At 39.7% G+C, this 17,182-nt stretch overlaps 1 long non-coding RNA gene across 2 annotated transcripts in view; it reads right to left on the reverse strand.

The window, feature by feature from the left end:
• Positions 1-4,656: 4,656 nt before the first annotated feature.
• LOC116099357 overlaps positions 4,657-17,182 on the reverse strand; it is a 71,651-nt gene continuing 59,125 nt past the window's right edge. Inside the window, exons 3-4 of one of the 2 annotated variants that reach the window (XR_004122228.1) lie at positions 7,783-7,872; positions 4,657-4,942 (exon numbers count right to left, since the gene is read on the reverse strand). This is a non-coding gene — a long non-coding RNA (uncharacterized LOC116099357). The remainder of the gene's footprint in view (positions 4,943-7,782; positions 7,873-17,182) is intronic. The other variant, XR_004122227.1, reaches the window with a different exon arrangement.

The following is a 17,182-nucleotide window of genomic DNA, read 5'->3' on the forward strand; positions in this document are numbered from 1 at the left end:
ATAAGACAGAGAACGAAAAGCTGTGTGCCAGGAGGCAGCTGCTTCTGTGGACACACTGCTGCATCAGGAACAACAGGACTGTAGAAGGGGACTAAGTGGAGACTGGTACCAGATGAGAAGAAAGGACAAGAGAACAAACAGAAAGTCCAGATGAGGCAGAAAGGGGCAGGACTCTCACTAGCAAAAGCTTTGTTTTCTCAATCACTTTTTGTCAGATCAGCCTTTGCATCTCCAGACCGAAGGGGAGTAGGGAAGAGAATCCCCAATTCTGCAAGCGAACTGCAACCAAAATACAGCCAGTATCAAAATGAAAAGCATTTCTCTCTCAGAGACTTCTTTTGCCGAAGAGAAAAACAGAGGGCGCAGGGAGGCTTTGTGACCCTCAGGGAGCCTCTTCTGTCCTCCAGTGATTCCTCTAGGCCCAGGGGTTTTATAGCTCTTAACCATCTGTGCCCCTGCTTCCAACATGCAGGATATCTATAAACTCCAGTTGACGTGGAATAAGGTTTAGAACAAATGCAGTCCAGAGGAATAGCAAAGTGTCTTGCATTGTTTCACTGCCATGCTCACCTGCGAGACCGAAGGTGCTTCCTCTGCAACCTCAGGCATTCTTGTCTAAAGGCATCAGAGCAGCAGATCACCTAATTACAAGTCTGGAAGCCGTGGGGCAGGTCAGAGCCGAGGCAGAAGGCCTAGGGCCGCTGCAGTTGCAGGAAGACATCATTTACCCATAAAGCCATGTTTTGAGCCGGCACAGAACAAACCCACTCAGCCATTCCTCCATTCTGAAAACAGAACGAGAACAGGGGAATCCAAATGTTCATTGGAAGAACATCATTTCCCAGGCCAGTTTGGAGTAATTACTTCTTTTGATAAAAATTTAATACAACTTATTTTATCCTATCCACGTCTCTGGGTTGGTTTTCTCTTGATAGAAAATAAGGTGGCAGAGCGCTCTTCTCCATAGTCCAGTTCCTCCTCATTTCTGGCTTGTTTGGTAAGTTAGGCAGCCAGTGAAATTAGACAACAGGCTAGATCCTGCTGGACAAGGGAAGCGCTCTCGTCATTACCCATGACGTGGCTTGCTATAGGTCATGTTCTAGTCTCATACTTTCCCTTTTGCTTCCAGTTGCACTCTGACCTAATTCTCCAGGTATATTTTTGGACAATTTCTTAAAATAAGCATTCCCCAATCTGTTCGTTTAATTAATGACAAAAGCAAAGTGGAGCCATGAATGTAAAAAGAGACCTTACGTTTGATATCACTGTTTCGATTTGTCTTTCTATAGCAAAAGGGAATCACTAACCAGTCCCTGGCAAACAGGACCTAAGTCCATTGTTCTCACTATGGGTCTCTGAAGACAGCACAGTTTGTGTATTGGCTTCTGTCTTGGCATTCACTACCCAAGCAGTTTCCTTTCTTCTTCACTGTGTTCACCACTTGGGAAATAAAAGCTCTTTGTGTTTCTGACACTGCTGGGGAACACATATGCTCTGCCTTTTCGTTCACAGAGAAGAAACTTTAACTTCTGATACAGTCAAGGTACAACTGAGAAAGGCTTCCTCACCTCAATTCTATCTCAGCCTATTTCCAGACCTTTAAATTTTTCAAAAGGAAAGCTATGCTCAATGACATGACACATATACATATGTTGGGGGATAAAATCTATAAGTTTTAGTACTTCCTACAATTCCAGGCTATGGGTTCTCTTGAAACAACTAACATGGAGGAGAGACTATTGCAGTGTGAGTTATATTCAGGGTATGTATACATATGCATACATACATATTTTACTATGGAAAATACAAGTGAATTTGCTTTTTTAAAAAAATTTTAAAGCGAATAGCTGGTAGTAAAGTTTTTGTGTATGTGTGTGTGTACATGAGTGCATGTGAAAGCCAGAAGGAGACATGTGATTCCCTGGACCTACAATTAAACATGGTTGTGAACTGTCCTACATAGATACTGGGAATTGAACACCCTATGCAATACCAGCATATGCTTGTGACTGCTAAGCCATCTTTACAGCCCCCAGAGGCAGCTTTTCTACATCCAAGTTTTAATATCACCATCCAAAGCTCTCAAATAAATTTAGCCATGAACCTGTGGGTAGCTTGACAACTCTAATGTGTTTACATGATTCCCCTATAACCTCCCCTGCCTCTAATGCGCACATGCACACGTATATGCACACACACACACACACACACACACACACACACACACACCAGATTGTCTTTGTACTGGACCTAAGTGTTTTAAAACATAAGGACATGAAAGGGGAACTAATGTTTTTATCCTTGCGGCTTCAGCACAAGTTCATAGAACTGAGTGAGTTTCTTGTCTCATAAAACTTCTCAGACTTGATATTACTCATATAGAACATACATCAAATGAGTGTTGGCACATCTCACGGACCTTCCTGAACCATGGATTCTGAAAACATCCTCCTAAAAACAACCAGGTAAATTGCACATTATTCTTTCCAATTTACAGTCCATAGCAAGACCTCTACAGGTAGGCATCAGCCAGTTAGAGGCTCGCATGCAGTTGTCTCTGTCCAGCACTCTTCTAGGATGGAAAGGAGGGCATCTGACTGACAGATGAAGCATATGGCAAAAGGTATAGGCAACATACAAGAGGCTCTGGTGTGATTACCATGATGAGAGATCCATCCTGGCCCATGACAGAGTGATCACAAATTCCTTATAAGCTGGTATCTTAAAAGGTGACATTTGAATGTGCCAGAGCATATTAGCATATCTCACTTATAAACACAAAAACATAATGAGCTCAAGGAAATTGAAGACTGTCATAGTGGACAAGAATGTATAATTTAGAGTAAACAAGAATGTATAATTTAGAGTAACACCTTAGGGAAGAATACATGAGGATTTTTTTTTCTATGTAGGCATCTCTAAGGAACTACTCTAGATCATTTACTTTAACTCCATACCCTCTAACTTAAGCACTTATGAATGTGCCTCAGAAAGTAGGACAAGACCTTGAAACCAAGCAGCTTCTAAGAAACAGAACTGAGAACTTCAACTGCATGACTAAAGAGTGTAGTCGTTCATTTATATAAATGTCCATGCATTAATTCAAGTATATTTGGGTACCTGAAGCAGGAACAGTGGAGCTGAAGATAGCAATGGCCACCAGAGAGGCCAGTACAGGGTCGAATTTAGGACTCCAACCTCAGACAGATAGTCAGCCCTCCAAACCAGCTAATTCTTAGGGCTCAGTGACCCTTGTCTAAAATGCTTGGTTAGCACCAAATCTCCAAACATATTTGAGGTTTCAGTTTGTCTGGCTTTTTCTTAAAATTTTACATAGTGCTGATTTGTACTGGATGGTCATAAATAACCTGAAACACACCACTTATAAAAGTTTGAGCATTCTTTCAGTGTTCTCTCTAATGTTATATAAAGCACTCTCTAATGTTATATATATATATATATATAAAGGCTCAAGGCTCAGAAAGTTTCATTTAGCATTTTGGGTATGAGGGTCAATATGGTTTTTGAAAGTGTTGCATATGTACTAGACACCTGAAGACTTTCACAAGTACATGCAAGAATGTATACTGCTTATACAAATACTGTGCCTTCTTATAGGACGGGCAAATGTCTGTAGAGTTTGCTATCCGCTCAGTCCTAGAACCAGTTCCGAAAGGACTTCAGAGCAAGCCAGTGGGACAAGATCAAGAGACACTCAAAGGCTTGTGATCCTAATTCCATAAGGAAAAAAATGGGAGAAACCAACACTGCAGAGGTAGGGGGATGTAATAAAAATTAGAGCAAGAAATGGGGGCAACGGAAATAAAAGTATATTCTGCATAATGAGCCCCTGACCTTCAGTATCATGTGGGACCTTTCAATAACCGGAAGGAAATAGTCATTTCCTCATATTTTTATATGAGGAAACCCCGTCAGCTCAAGCTTCGTAAGTGACAAGGCCGATGTTTCCACCTTGGCTGTTACCATCAGGGATCCATGCCTGCCTACTCTCTATCTAAGAAGTGCCAGAGTCCTAGGCTAGGCTTCTCATTTACAGGACTGATTCAGTTTGGAAATTGAGTTCATGATCTTGAAAAGGATTTAACACAAAAGCTTCCTTAATGTATTACATTCCATGGGAAAATAAGGAAAGGCAAGATCATTCCGTGAGTAAAGATACTTACTAATGCAAGCCTGGCTACCTGAGTTCAGTTCCTAGAGCCCATGTAATGAAAGGGAGAGAACTGACTCCACAAAGTTACCCTCCATCCTACACGTATACTCTGCAGTGTACGTGCACACATGTGCACACACATGTGGGCAGACACACACAGTGTGGTTTATAATATCCATGACAAAGAACTGTTCTGCTCTTTGTCATCTGATCTTCCTGGACAACACTGAATGGAGAGCATAAACTCCCTTGGGAACTATAGGAAGAATTTTATACCAGCAAAGTAGCTTGGGCCTGGAACACAATGAGACCCTGAGGGAGAACAGTTTTGTGATCTCAGCACATTCGATTTTTAAACTCTTGTCACCCTTTCTTCCTTTTAGAGGAAAATTGCTTGTAATATCTCCCACATTACTGCTGAAACTATGAGCCATAAGCTACAAGAATTTTTGTTTAAAATCCCACACACTCATCAATAACACTTGATTTCACCAATTTTATTGTAACTGGCATAGGGTGTTGGCCTCCCCTATAAGATAAATCCTTTCTGCTATTCATTTAAATGTGATGTTGCCTTTCATTTATTTAAGTGTGTGCATGCAGGGCACACAGGAGGATGACAGAGGACAACTTTCAGTTCTTTTTCTTCTTTCATGATGTGGGTCCCGGGAATCAAAATTAAGTCATGAGGCTTAGAAGCAATCACCTTTGCCCACTGAGCCACTTAGCGGGTCTCTATTTCTTCTCATTACAACTGTAGCATGGTCACTGTAGAGAACATATCAATAATAATAGCATGTGATTCCAGGGCTCAAAGAAATGAGCATTTGGTGCAGTGCTCATTTTCTCAGAACATGAGTATATACATCTGTGAGCACATTTACACACAGAGTTGTAAAATACGTATTTGTGGGAATATAAAATTAAAATCACAGCATGGTATCACATACTTTTGCTATTATACAAAAAGTAAGCATCTTTTCATATAACTGAGTTCTCTTGCAAAGCTGGGTATTAATGGTCGTAGGCATCTCACATGCACATGCATATAGCAGACAGACAGACACAGACACACACAGACACAGACACACACAGACACACACACACACGAACAATTCCTTCCCCTGGAACTAACTCTAGAGATGCTTCTCATATCAAGCTCTAGGTGGATGAAAGTGTATCTATGCTTCCCACATCCTTCAGTGGCAGTCGTGGAGAAAGATGTCCAACCATGCACAGATGAAATACCATCAACCAAGGAAGATGAAATACCATACAAAACAAGATATACCCTGATGAAACTACAAACTGTACTACTGAAACTATGAACTGAAACTGTTAGTAAAAGTCCCATACAGACCACATGAAGCTCAAGAAGAAGGAAGACCACAGTGTGGATACTTCAGTCCTTCTTAGAAAGGGGATCAAAATACCAATGGGAGGCAATACGGAGACAAAGTTTGGAGCAGAAACTGAAGGAAAGGCCACCCAGTGACTGTCCCACCTGGAGATCCATCCCATATACAGTTACCAAACCCAGACACTACTTGGATGCCAACAAATGCTGGCTGACAGGAGCCTAATATAGCTGTCTCCTGAGAGGCTCTGCCAGTGCCTGACAAATACAGAAGTAGATGCTCACAGCCATCCATTGGACTGAGCACAGGGTCCCCAATGGAGGAGCTAGAGAAAGGACCCAAGGAGCTGAAGGGGTTTTCAGCCCCATGGGAGGAACAACAATATGAACTAACTAGTACCCACAGAGTTCCAAGGGACTAAACCACCAACCAAAGAGTACACAAGGAGGGACTCAAGGCTTCAGCCACATATATAGCAGAGGATGGCCTTGTGGGACATCGAGAGGAGAAGCCCTTGGTCTTGCAAAGGCTCGATGCCCCAGTGTAGGGGAATGCCAGGACAGGGAAGCAGGAGTGGGTGGGCTAGTGAGCAGTGGGAGGGGAGAGGATGGGATGGGGGGTTTTCGGAGGGGAAATGAGGAAAGGGGATAAAATGTGAAATGTAAATAAAGAAAATATCTAAGAAAAAAAGAAGAAAAGAAACATCCAGGGGCAGGAGTGGAGACATACAACCACATGCCTTATTCTGCTTCTGCCTTTGCAACACACCACTGAAATTATCATCTTGGGTTCACAACTTAAAGAGGTTTCTGTCTGTTCCTCTGGCTGCAACTTTCCTGGGCCTGAAGCAGAACCTGATGGGGAGGGGCATGTTATGGAGGAATCTGGTCACCATCTGACAGCTAGAAAACTGAAGAAGAAAGACCATGGCTCCCTTATCTCCTTAGAAGGATGAATGTGACTTCTTTTATCTAGGTCCTGCCTCCCGAAGGTCCCACCATCTCTCGATAGTGCCACAAACTGGGAACCAAGCCTTTTGCATGAGGACCTTTCAAGGACTGTTAAGGTCTAAAGTTTAACTCTGATCAAGGACATAAGGTGGACTTAGAGACTCTGCCAGTGGCCCACAGTTAGAGTAGGTTCTCTTTAGTGTCTGCTCTCGGGGGTTTGGGAGGAGATAGTGCTTGCTTGGAAAGTTCAAAATAATAATAATAATAATAATAATAATAATAATAATAATAATAATAATAATGAGGTTGGGGTTGTTAAGCCAGGAATCAGTTCTCTCCTTGACTTGTTCCTTGTCCATTCAGAATATCTCTAGTTCATTTGCGTGAACCAAATTCTGCTTTGTGGGTAGTGTAGTACCAAAAAGGCCTGATCTAGGAGTACTAATAAAGACCAGGGCTGGTGAGATGGTTCCACATGCAGGTCAGTGCATTCAAGCCTGACAGCCCGAGTTCCAGCCCTAGGCCCTGCATGGTGGAAGGAGAGAACAGCTCTGACAAGTTGTCCTTTGTTGTCCACACATGTACAATGCCACAAGTGCTCCTGCACACACACACACACACACACACAGAGAGAGAGAGAGAGAGAGAGAGAGAGAGAGAGAGACAGAGACAGAGACAGAGACAGAGACAGAAACAGAGATATAGAGAGACACAGAGACAGAGATGTAACAGTAACAAGCCACACTTTGATATTTGCACCCCAAGCCCACATATTGCATCCATTTTATTTCCCAAAATAAATCAAATACATTGTAGCATAGCCTACCATAACATATTCTGACACCAAACTGTAATCCTATGGGGTATCCTTTATAGTGTATGTGTATGTGTGTGTGTGTGTGTTTTAGTCTCTCTTGTGCCTCTCTATCTCAGTCTCTTTGTCTCTTTGACTCTGTCTCTCTCTCTCTGTTTCTGTTTGTCTCTGTGTGTGTTTATCTGTTTCGGTCTCCTTTCTCTCTCTGACAGTTTTTATTTTAAAAATATTTTCATTTATTATTTTTAATTCTGTGTGTGTGTGTGTGTGTGTGTGTCTACTGTGCACTTCTGTCCACATGCCCATGCACTCTCATGAGGTTGACATCTAGGATTTTCCTTGGTCATATCCTTATTTTTCTGAGATAGGGTTTCTGGCTAAATCATGAATTGCCAATTCAGCTAGACCCAGGGATGCTGCTGGGCCTTCCTCTCCAGTGCTAGAATTAAAGGCACACCTGACTGCTTTACATGGCTGCAGACTTACCTCTCAGGTCTTCCAGCTTACCTAGCAAATACTGTAACAACTGAGCCATTGCCTCAGCCATCTCCTCAGGGTTATTAGCTGGATCACATCCTGATATAAGAAATTATAACAGCAGAGATTGATAAAAATGTTGTGTCTCCCAGTGCAAATCTTAACAAGTGTTTCATCAGCCATAATACTAGATAATGTTTTTTATCACAGAGAGAAGAATCCAAACCCTATTGCAGATTCCATCAACCCATTCTCTGATTTTCCAGTTTCTCTTTGGAGAAAGATGTAAATAAATATCTTAATTCCTGTCAATTTCTCTGGTTGGAAAGATAAGTCATAATTAGCTTCTTATTAACTATGTAAGTTGAAACAAACCATTTGTATACATGCTTACACACACACACTCATACACACACGTTAGAGAATCTGAAAGTCAAGGAGTTTGTTGGATGGGTAAAGCCATGACTTTGGCTTTACAGTGAATAACAAAACTTTGCTAGAACCAGACATATCTTTCTATTTGGTGTTGTGTCTGATAACAGATATTTTTGGACATATTTTGCAGAGAACATGCTGGCATTTGGTTGATTTGGGAAACATGCTACAGTGCTTGAATTTTCTTTCTCCCTCAGCCCCTCCATTTTAATGACTTGAAAATTCTGCCTGAACTCTTCCCATGTTGTAGGAATCATTCACCTAGAGCACCTTCATGGTCTGCAGAGGTTGTACTACTGGTGGGGATCAGGGACTAGTCAGATTTGTGCTCAAGCCCTAAGATGCTATCCAAATTCACAGCAAAACAGTTTATTCTTTCTGGGCCATACTGCAGTTCTTGATGAATTCTTTAGACATGAAGACTCCCTCAAAAGATAAATTGTGTCCCTTGTGGTTTCTGTTGGGGCATGCTTACAGTTCCTCAAACCCTGGAAGCCTTATTCAAAACAGTCAGCCATCTGTGTGTTGCCAGCATTTCCTGAACTTTAAAGATGGTTAGTACGAATTCATACAGAATCTCCTTTGTATTCTACAGCAGTGGGTGGTCAGGTCACTTATGGAAGTGGGGGAGTTTGGGGAACAAGAATTATAATGGAGAAAGGATGGAAAAAATGTTGAACAACCCAACAGTGGCTTAGCAACCACAGAAAATATCACATAGGGACCAAGTAGTAGGCATCTAGTTCCCTAAAATCTCCAGAATATGAGATAGTGGTAGCAGTGGATAAACTGGGTGGGGAGGAGCTCCTGAGGTCCCATTGTCTTCCCCTGTGTCCTTTTTGCCCTTTTTCTTCATAAAAGGCAAGGCCATTAGTATTTTGGATGATGCCCAATATAATGACATCATTTAAACTTGATCACCTCTACAAATAGAAGCATCCTCTTAGGTATTGTGGGTCATGAGTTGGAAGAGGGCACAGTTCAGCTTATAGCTGCCCTATTTTGCAAGCTCGCTTTGACCTCTGGGTAGGATGTATTCTTTACAGTGCCAACATGAGTTCTGCTTCTTCACTTACTGCGGGAGGTCATCTCATGAAGGTGTGTTAATAAGTGAAAAAGAACCTATGCAAACCAGTTAGTTCCACAGCTTTCTTTTATAGTAGATGGAGAAACTGAGGCCTTAACAAAAGAAGAATTTGATTAAGTCCTCCTGACCACTGAGCAGGAGAGTTGAACTAGACCTAAGTTCTAAATCCCAGGGATAGGAATGTAAGGGCTCCCTCCACCAAAAATTTTCTGCCACACATCGGGAAAGTTATTTAAGCCTTGTTATTGTTAGTCCCAAGGGTATATAAAGTATGATCATATACAGTGTTGGCTATTAAAGTCCTGTTCTGAGTTCTAATACCATGTGTAAGAAGTTCCTTCCACTTTAACTCCACCACTTTGCCTAGATCAGTTGTGTTCAATAACCCCAGACGGTATCATCTTCCCAGCCCACTTCTATACATCCAGATAAAGGACATTTTCCCACTTAAAACATGGCAGACCTCATCTTTTTCTTGTCATCTTTTGATGATGGTAAGATAGAAGTAATTACCCCTAGGCATTTGAAATACCAACCCGTGCAATTATTTTTTAATCAAGAAATAACTACAGGTGTTTATTTTAAAATATGTTTACATTGAAGAGTGATTAAATCAAGCAAATTAGCACACACAATACCATGCAGTCACTTTTTAAATCTCTGTGATAAATAAGCGTGATAATGACCTGAAAGAAATAACTAGATCAATATCTTCATACAGAATTCCCCAAAACTAACTTAAAGTTTTGAGTCATAAAATATGTGACATGCAATTAATCTTCCCCAGCCCCAAAGCTCACAGGATTTTGGAGTCTCGTTTCTACATATCTGGCGAAGTTCCATTTAGGATGAGGCCAGATTCTCAGGCTGCAATGCTACATATTGCAGCCACCCACTTATTGAACACCTACCATGTGTAGCACATGACCACAGAGTGGATATGTATTGGTCAGGATGAGTGTCAGGGAAAAGAAGCTGACAGACATTGTTTCGCCATCAAGGTTTATAGAAAAAAGAAGAAATATACTAAAGATGTCAGCCACCTATGTGGGAGTCCAGAAGAGCGTTCTCAATTCACATGGTTGTCACATTGACCTCACAAAAGGCTTTAAGGAAATATAGGAAAAAAATCACTTAGAACTGTAAAGAGCAGGAAGGGGGGTGTTTATTTTTAGTTTTGTGAAAACAACCATAGAGGAGGCAATACTGCAACAAGGACTCAAAAATTAAGAAAAGGATAACCTTTGGAAAGTGGAGACAGAGTGACAGAGAGTAGAAGGCCACAGAAGTTTGAAGGAGAATGAAAAGTATCAAGTACTCTACCGTGTTTATACCATTTATACCGGGAACTCTGTTTCTGAGCCTGGAGACATGTGGCAAAGATAAATATTAAGAGCCTTGTCAACATTCTGTGCACAAAGATGGGTGCTTTATATGCAGAATTTCATTTTATCTTCAAAGTAATCCCAGGAGCTAGATTTCATTCTCTACCCACCTCTGCAACCATGTTATACAGGAGAAAATGGGAGGCTTAGCAAGTCAAGCCATTTTCTCAAGGTTACCCATAATGCAGGGCATTTGTTTAAGCCTGTATCCCATGCTTCTGACCACTATACTATTTAATAATCCAGTGAAGGGCCAGAATGAAGACTTCAGCTTCATTCTGTATATACAGAGGTTTTTGAACCATGTTATTCTTCAGGAAGGCAGGAGCCCAGTATCTTTTAAAAATAAAACCGATGCATTTTATGCAATAACAAAATGCAACCCAATGTGACACACAGACTCCATTTTAAATATAAGAATTTACTTTCTTCATATGTTTCTCTTCTACTAAACCATACTATATTTCCTGAAGAAGCTCACACTCACATTTAAGATACCCTCTTATTAAAGTAGCACTTGCAACTTAAGTTATTGTTGTCCATAACTGGGATTTTAAAAGCCACATTCATTGCAAATTACCTATTTGCCTATGAAACTACAACCTGCAAATGAGATCAAATGCATCATAAATATTAAGGTATTGTGTTTTTCCTTAAGGTCTTTGATTCATTTGGAATTGATTTTTTTTTTTTTTATTTTTACAAAGGGTGAGAGATTATACATGGATCTAGTTCCATTCTGCATTTATATAGGTCAGCACTTGGAACCTGTTAAAGGAAAAACTAGGGGAAAACTTCAATTATAGACATAGGCAAGGCATTCCTAAATACAGTTCCCAGAGTTTAGGAAAAATAGCATGTGACAGATGGGACTCCTAACACCAAGGAGCTTCTGTACAACAAAGGAAAACAACCAACGAAGAAAGAAAGTAAAGAATGCAAGAAAAAAACTTTGATAGCTATACATCTGACAGAGGAATAAGAGAATATACCAAGAATTAAAAACTCTAATTAATGAGAAATCTAATAATTCTATGCATAAATGGGCTAACAGAATAAATAATTCTCAAAAGAGGAAGTATAAATGGCTAATTAATATATGAAATAATGTTCAATGTCACCAATCATCAGAGAAATGCAAACTGAAACAATGCTGAGATTCAGTTTTATGACTATCAGCTTGGTAGTCATTTGGAAAACAAATCACAAGGCTGGTATGGATGTGCTCTGTTGGTGGGCATGCAAACTGTTCTAAACACTATTGAAATCAGCGTGGGTATTCCTCAAGAAAGTAGATGTCCTTTATGACCCAACCATGCCATTCCTGGTATTTACCTAAAAAATTTCCACATCAAGTATCCCAGAGACACCTGCACATCCATATTTATTGCCTCACTATTCCTGGTAGCTAAATCACATAGCCAACCTAGATGTTCACTATTAGGGAAATAGATAAAGAAAGTGTGGTACTTATACACAGTGGCTTTAAAAAAAAAAAAGCCATAAAGACAAATGAAGTTAAGTCGTTTGCAGGAAAATAGATACAGCCAGAGATAATAATGTTAAGTGAAATAAATGAGTCTTAGGAAGATAAATGTTATCAGTTTTCTCTCATCCATGGTACCTAGATTTTTAGATAGATACATATCATGTATGCATATATGACACTAGAGTTGACATTGCCTGGCAAGATTAAAAAAAAAAAAGAACAAATGGAAGTGGAGGATGGAGAGGAAGGGGAGAAATAGGGATAATTGGAGAGTATGAGCAAAATACATTATACACTTACATTAAAATGTCCTTAGATTATACAGTACTGTGTATGATGAATATATGCTAATGAAAACAGAAATATGTTTGAAGTTTTTTTTTTTATCATAGATTGTATATAGTTCAATCCTTTTTGAGCTCCTACAGTTTGCCATAGGAGTATAAAACTGATTTGGTCCCTGCCCCATTTGGATTTGTATTATTAAAGGACAATTGTCTATAATTACTACAGACAAGTAATTAGTTCATTTACAGTGTATAATTGCTATGAAAAAATAGAACTGAGATAAGATTGGCTGGTGTAGGAAAGGGGAGTAATCTACCCTACCCCCCATGCACAGCTATCCACAGCACATTCTAAACCTTACTAACATGAAGAGTCTCGGTCTCTAGGCATTGGCTTTGTAGCAGTTGCTGACTGTATGCTGATGAGGATGCCTTGTTACTTAAGTACCTCTGTAGCAAAGGACTCACAGCAGTTTGCAAATGGCATTTCCATCCATCACAGGACCTCTGAGAGGCTAGAGAAAGGTCTAAGCCTCATTGCCTCTACTTAAGGAAGAGGAAAGTCAGTGACCGGAGAAGTACCTTCAGCCAACTGTTCAGGAGCTTGTAGGGCTTATGCTGAAGCTGAGTTCCACTCCCCTCGTCCCTAAGTTTCCCATCACACCAGATATTCCATGCTTCAGTGGAAAGTAGGGGCTAAAACACACCTAGAGCTTTTGGAATGAATCAGCCCTTTTCCAACTCAGAAGAAATCTGTTGTTGAAGAAAATTATTTCCTGTGATCATCAATATGACATTTTTTACCTAAAAATTTAAAAATACAATGTGTGTGTGTGTGTGTGTGTGTGTTTGTGTGTACAGTTGCATATGTATTACAGCAGACATGGTCAGAAGCTAATTTGCAAGTGTTGGCTCTGCCCTTCCACCACATGTGTTCTAAGGATCAAGGTCAGGTCTTCAGGCTTTGCGGCAAGTAGCTTCCCCTCCCCACTTTCCTTTCCTTAAATAGTAAGAACCTATTGTAGAACTTCTCTTGGGTGAATTCATGGTGTTATGTGACAAGAAACCTGTCCTAAGGCTGTCATCACAAACCATGTCTAGAAGATTACATTATTGCTGAAATGGCCAAAAAGCATTAGAAAACCAGAAATGAATGTTCTAGAAGGATTGAAGATTGCTTTGCACAATACTCAGTGTTATGGGTTGGGGTCAATAAAAGTGATGATGTAGCAAGGCTTTCAGAAATAGTGCACAAGACTCAGAGCATATAGACAAAGAGGAAGTGACATAACGTCAAGGTCATTTTACTTATTTTACAATGACAGGGTAGCCTAATGGAGGTAAATATGGCAATGATTTAAATGACTTACATTATTTACATTTTCAACTTTATCATAATTAAACACACAAGCAAGTTGTAAAAACAGTAAAACATTCTCGATAATTCTCTGTGTGTGCTCTACACAGGTTCTGTTGAAAAGCCTGTCTCTTCTCTAGAAAAATAATTTATGGACATAGCAGTTCTCTGTTCTTAAACATTTTTGGATATTTCCCAAAACAAAGGATATTCTTATGTCACCACAACATAATTTACAAAATCAAAACAATATGAATCAAATGTTTTCTAATCAATGGCCATTATTTAGATTTTCAGATTTTCATAGCAATATTCTGTACATAATAGCAAGAAGTCCAAGATTCACTTAGTTTCTATGCCTGTTTCCTTCTTCTTTTACTCTCCTTTAATCTGAACTAGCTGTGGTTCCTTCCTTATATTTTATAGCACTAACAGTTTGTGAAGAGAACAGGCTGGTTATTTTACAGAATGCCTTTGAATTTGGGTTTTGTCAGATCTTTTTCCGTGATTAGATCCTTCACCACTTCGGCAGGAATTACCATCACAGGGTCCCCACTCTCAGAGACTCATTTCAGAAGGCTCCTACAACAAACCTTCCCTGTTTCACAGTTCTGTAATTTGCGTATCTATCTGGTTTCTCTACATAAAGTCATCTTTTGCTTCTGTAACCACCCTACTGTAATGCTTTGAGAGTAGCATCCACTGATGGCTCTTGCCTGAATCTTTTGTTATGTTTCCCATATAATGATTTGCTTCATACCAAACTGAATTATAAAACAAACAAGCTGTGTTACTTTTTTTCTAATTATCTTATTTTTTTTCTTTTTCTTTCACACTTGCTAATTCCTGTCTCTCTCTGGAATCACAGTAGCTTTGGGAGAGGAAAATTAAGTTTTCAAGAAGGGATTAAGAGATATGAATTTAGTTTTCTAAGTGGAATAAAGTTGTGAGGTGGTAATAACTGTACTAACGAAAGAAAGAAAAAATGGCTGACTTCTCTATGGCACATTTTCAGGGAATTCTGTCTTTATACAATTGTCTGCAAAACAGGCATCTGGAAACAACAAATACAGGTACTCATAGCAAGAGTGCTATATATTTATTTTTTTTAATATTTATTTATTTAATATGTATACAGTGTTCTGCCTGTGTGCCTGTCTGCAGGCCGGAAAATGGCACCAGAATTCATTATAAATGTTTATGAACCACCATGTGGTTGCTGAGAATTGAACTCAGATCCTCTGGAAGAGCAGTTAGTGCTCTTAACCTCTGAGCCATCTCTGCAGCCCAAGAGTACTGTATTTTAAATCTTCAGTTTTTACAGCCATGCGATCAGAAGCATGGACAGTCTAGAGTCAGGTACATGGTCTGTCACCTACTTAAATAAGACCTTAGACAGGACCTTAATTTGCATAAGTCTTTTCTCTCACCTACAAAAAAGATCTAATACTAGTAATTATCTGCCCACTGGATACTAAAGACAGTGCTTTTAAAGTAATAAACACAGAGATTGCTTGCCAACCCACTTAACCAACGCACATTTCTCAGGACTAAGCATTCTAATTTCGTGGTATTGCAATAGTCACTGGCCATTGAAAATAAAGTAAGATTAATATTTTTCCATTAAGAACCTATAACATAACAATAAAAACACCTATATCCCCACTATAACATGATATTATGGTCAATATGAATATAACACTATATGCAGACTGTGAATGTGAAGTTATTTTTTTCTAGAGCTTGAAATTAAATCTAGGCCCAATGCATAATAAGCATTCACTCTATCACTAAGTTATGCTCTGAGCCCAAGAGAACTATTTTTTTTCTTTTTTTTTTATTAGATATTTTCTTTATTTACATGTACATTTCTCCATTCCCAGTTTCCCCTCCAAAAAACAAAGAAACAAACAAAAACAACAAAAACAAACCCCTGTTGCCTCCCCCTCCCCATGCCTGCCACCCCACCCTCTCCCACTTATTGGCCCTAGCATTCCCCTACACTGGGCCAGAGAACTTTCACAGGATCGAGCTCCTCTCCTCCTATTGATGATCAAATTGCAATCCTCTACTATACACATGCTGCCAGAACAATCAGACCCCTCCATGTGCAGTCCTTGGATGGTGGTTGAGACCCTGGGAGCTCTGAGGGTACTAGTTAGTTCATATTGTTGTTCGTCCTAAGGGGCTGCAAACCCCTCAGCTCCATTGGTCCTTTCTCTAACTCCAAGAGAACTATTTTTAATGAGGATAATGAGAAACCTTTAAAATGGACATTATTGTATGATCAATCCTTTTTCATATTTATTTTAAAAGGTGGGGGATAATATTCCAGCGGGTCTAACAGTGTAGTCAATGAACAGGGGTGAAATAAAATGATGTTCTTGGAAATGTAAATGGCTTGATATGCTTAGATCACTGGCCTGTATCTGGAATTGTTCTGTGAAGGTATGTTTCTCCAGTTTCTGACCAATTTATTGATGGAGCAACTGAATCAACAAATATTTATCAAACATTTACTGTGTCTTGACCATGTAATAGAAATAAAACCAGCAATAAACATGGTTTTCAAACTCATGGCACTCAGTTTCTAACTGGAAATATTAGCTACAAAAGAACCATAAGAGGTTTCAGCTAATACCTTTGTAAACCATTTATAGGAACACAAGGGCACGACTTCGTGAGCCCATACTGCAAAACTATCAGTTTTATCAGAGGTTATAAATGAATACAGATAGTGATAGTAAGAACAAGGTCCTACAGTTACATAAACATCATTTATAATGGAGCTCACACTTGTCATTTGATTCTATGTACAATCCTGGATTAAGTAAGAAAGGTATAATTATCTTAATGTCTACATACAGAAACTCAAGTTCAGAGTATTAAGTACTTTGCTCAAGGTCACAAGCAAATTCTCTGCTCACTTCACAAAAACTGGACAGATAATCTACTATGTCTTACTGTAGAGAAACTCAATCAGGAAAATATAATGGGCCATCACTTCCTGCTGGCCCTTTCGCTGACCTTTGAGTAGAGTGCCTGAAAAAAGCTAACCAGTTCCCAGGGTAAGGAATGATTATAGTTTGCCATGTTAAAAAATAAACCACAATGTGAATCCTAATGACAACAGTAAGAAGGTAACAAGTGCATCCATACATCCACCTAACCCTCACCTTGAGACAGGGATTTTCACTGAACTGGAATCTAACCATTATGACGTCATGATGACCTGCGAGCTCTAGTCCCAGGTTCTCAATGGTGAGGTTACAGGCATGCAAAGCCACATTAGGATTTTTATGTGGGTGCTGGGAATATGAACTCAGGTCTTCATGATTGCACAGCAAGCTCTCTGACCATTGAGCCGCC

This window comes from Mastomys coucha, unplaced genomic scaffold, assembly GCF_008632895.1.
Source record: "Mastomys coucha isolate ucsf_1 unplaced genomic scaffold, UCSF_Mcou_1 pScaffold20, whole genome shotgun sequence".
NCBI classification, from domain to species: domain Eukaryota; kingdom Metazoa; phylum Chordata; class Mammalia; order Rodentia; family Muridae; genus Mastomys; species Mastomys coucha.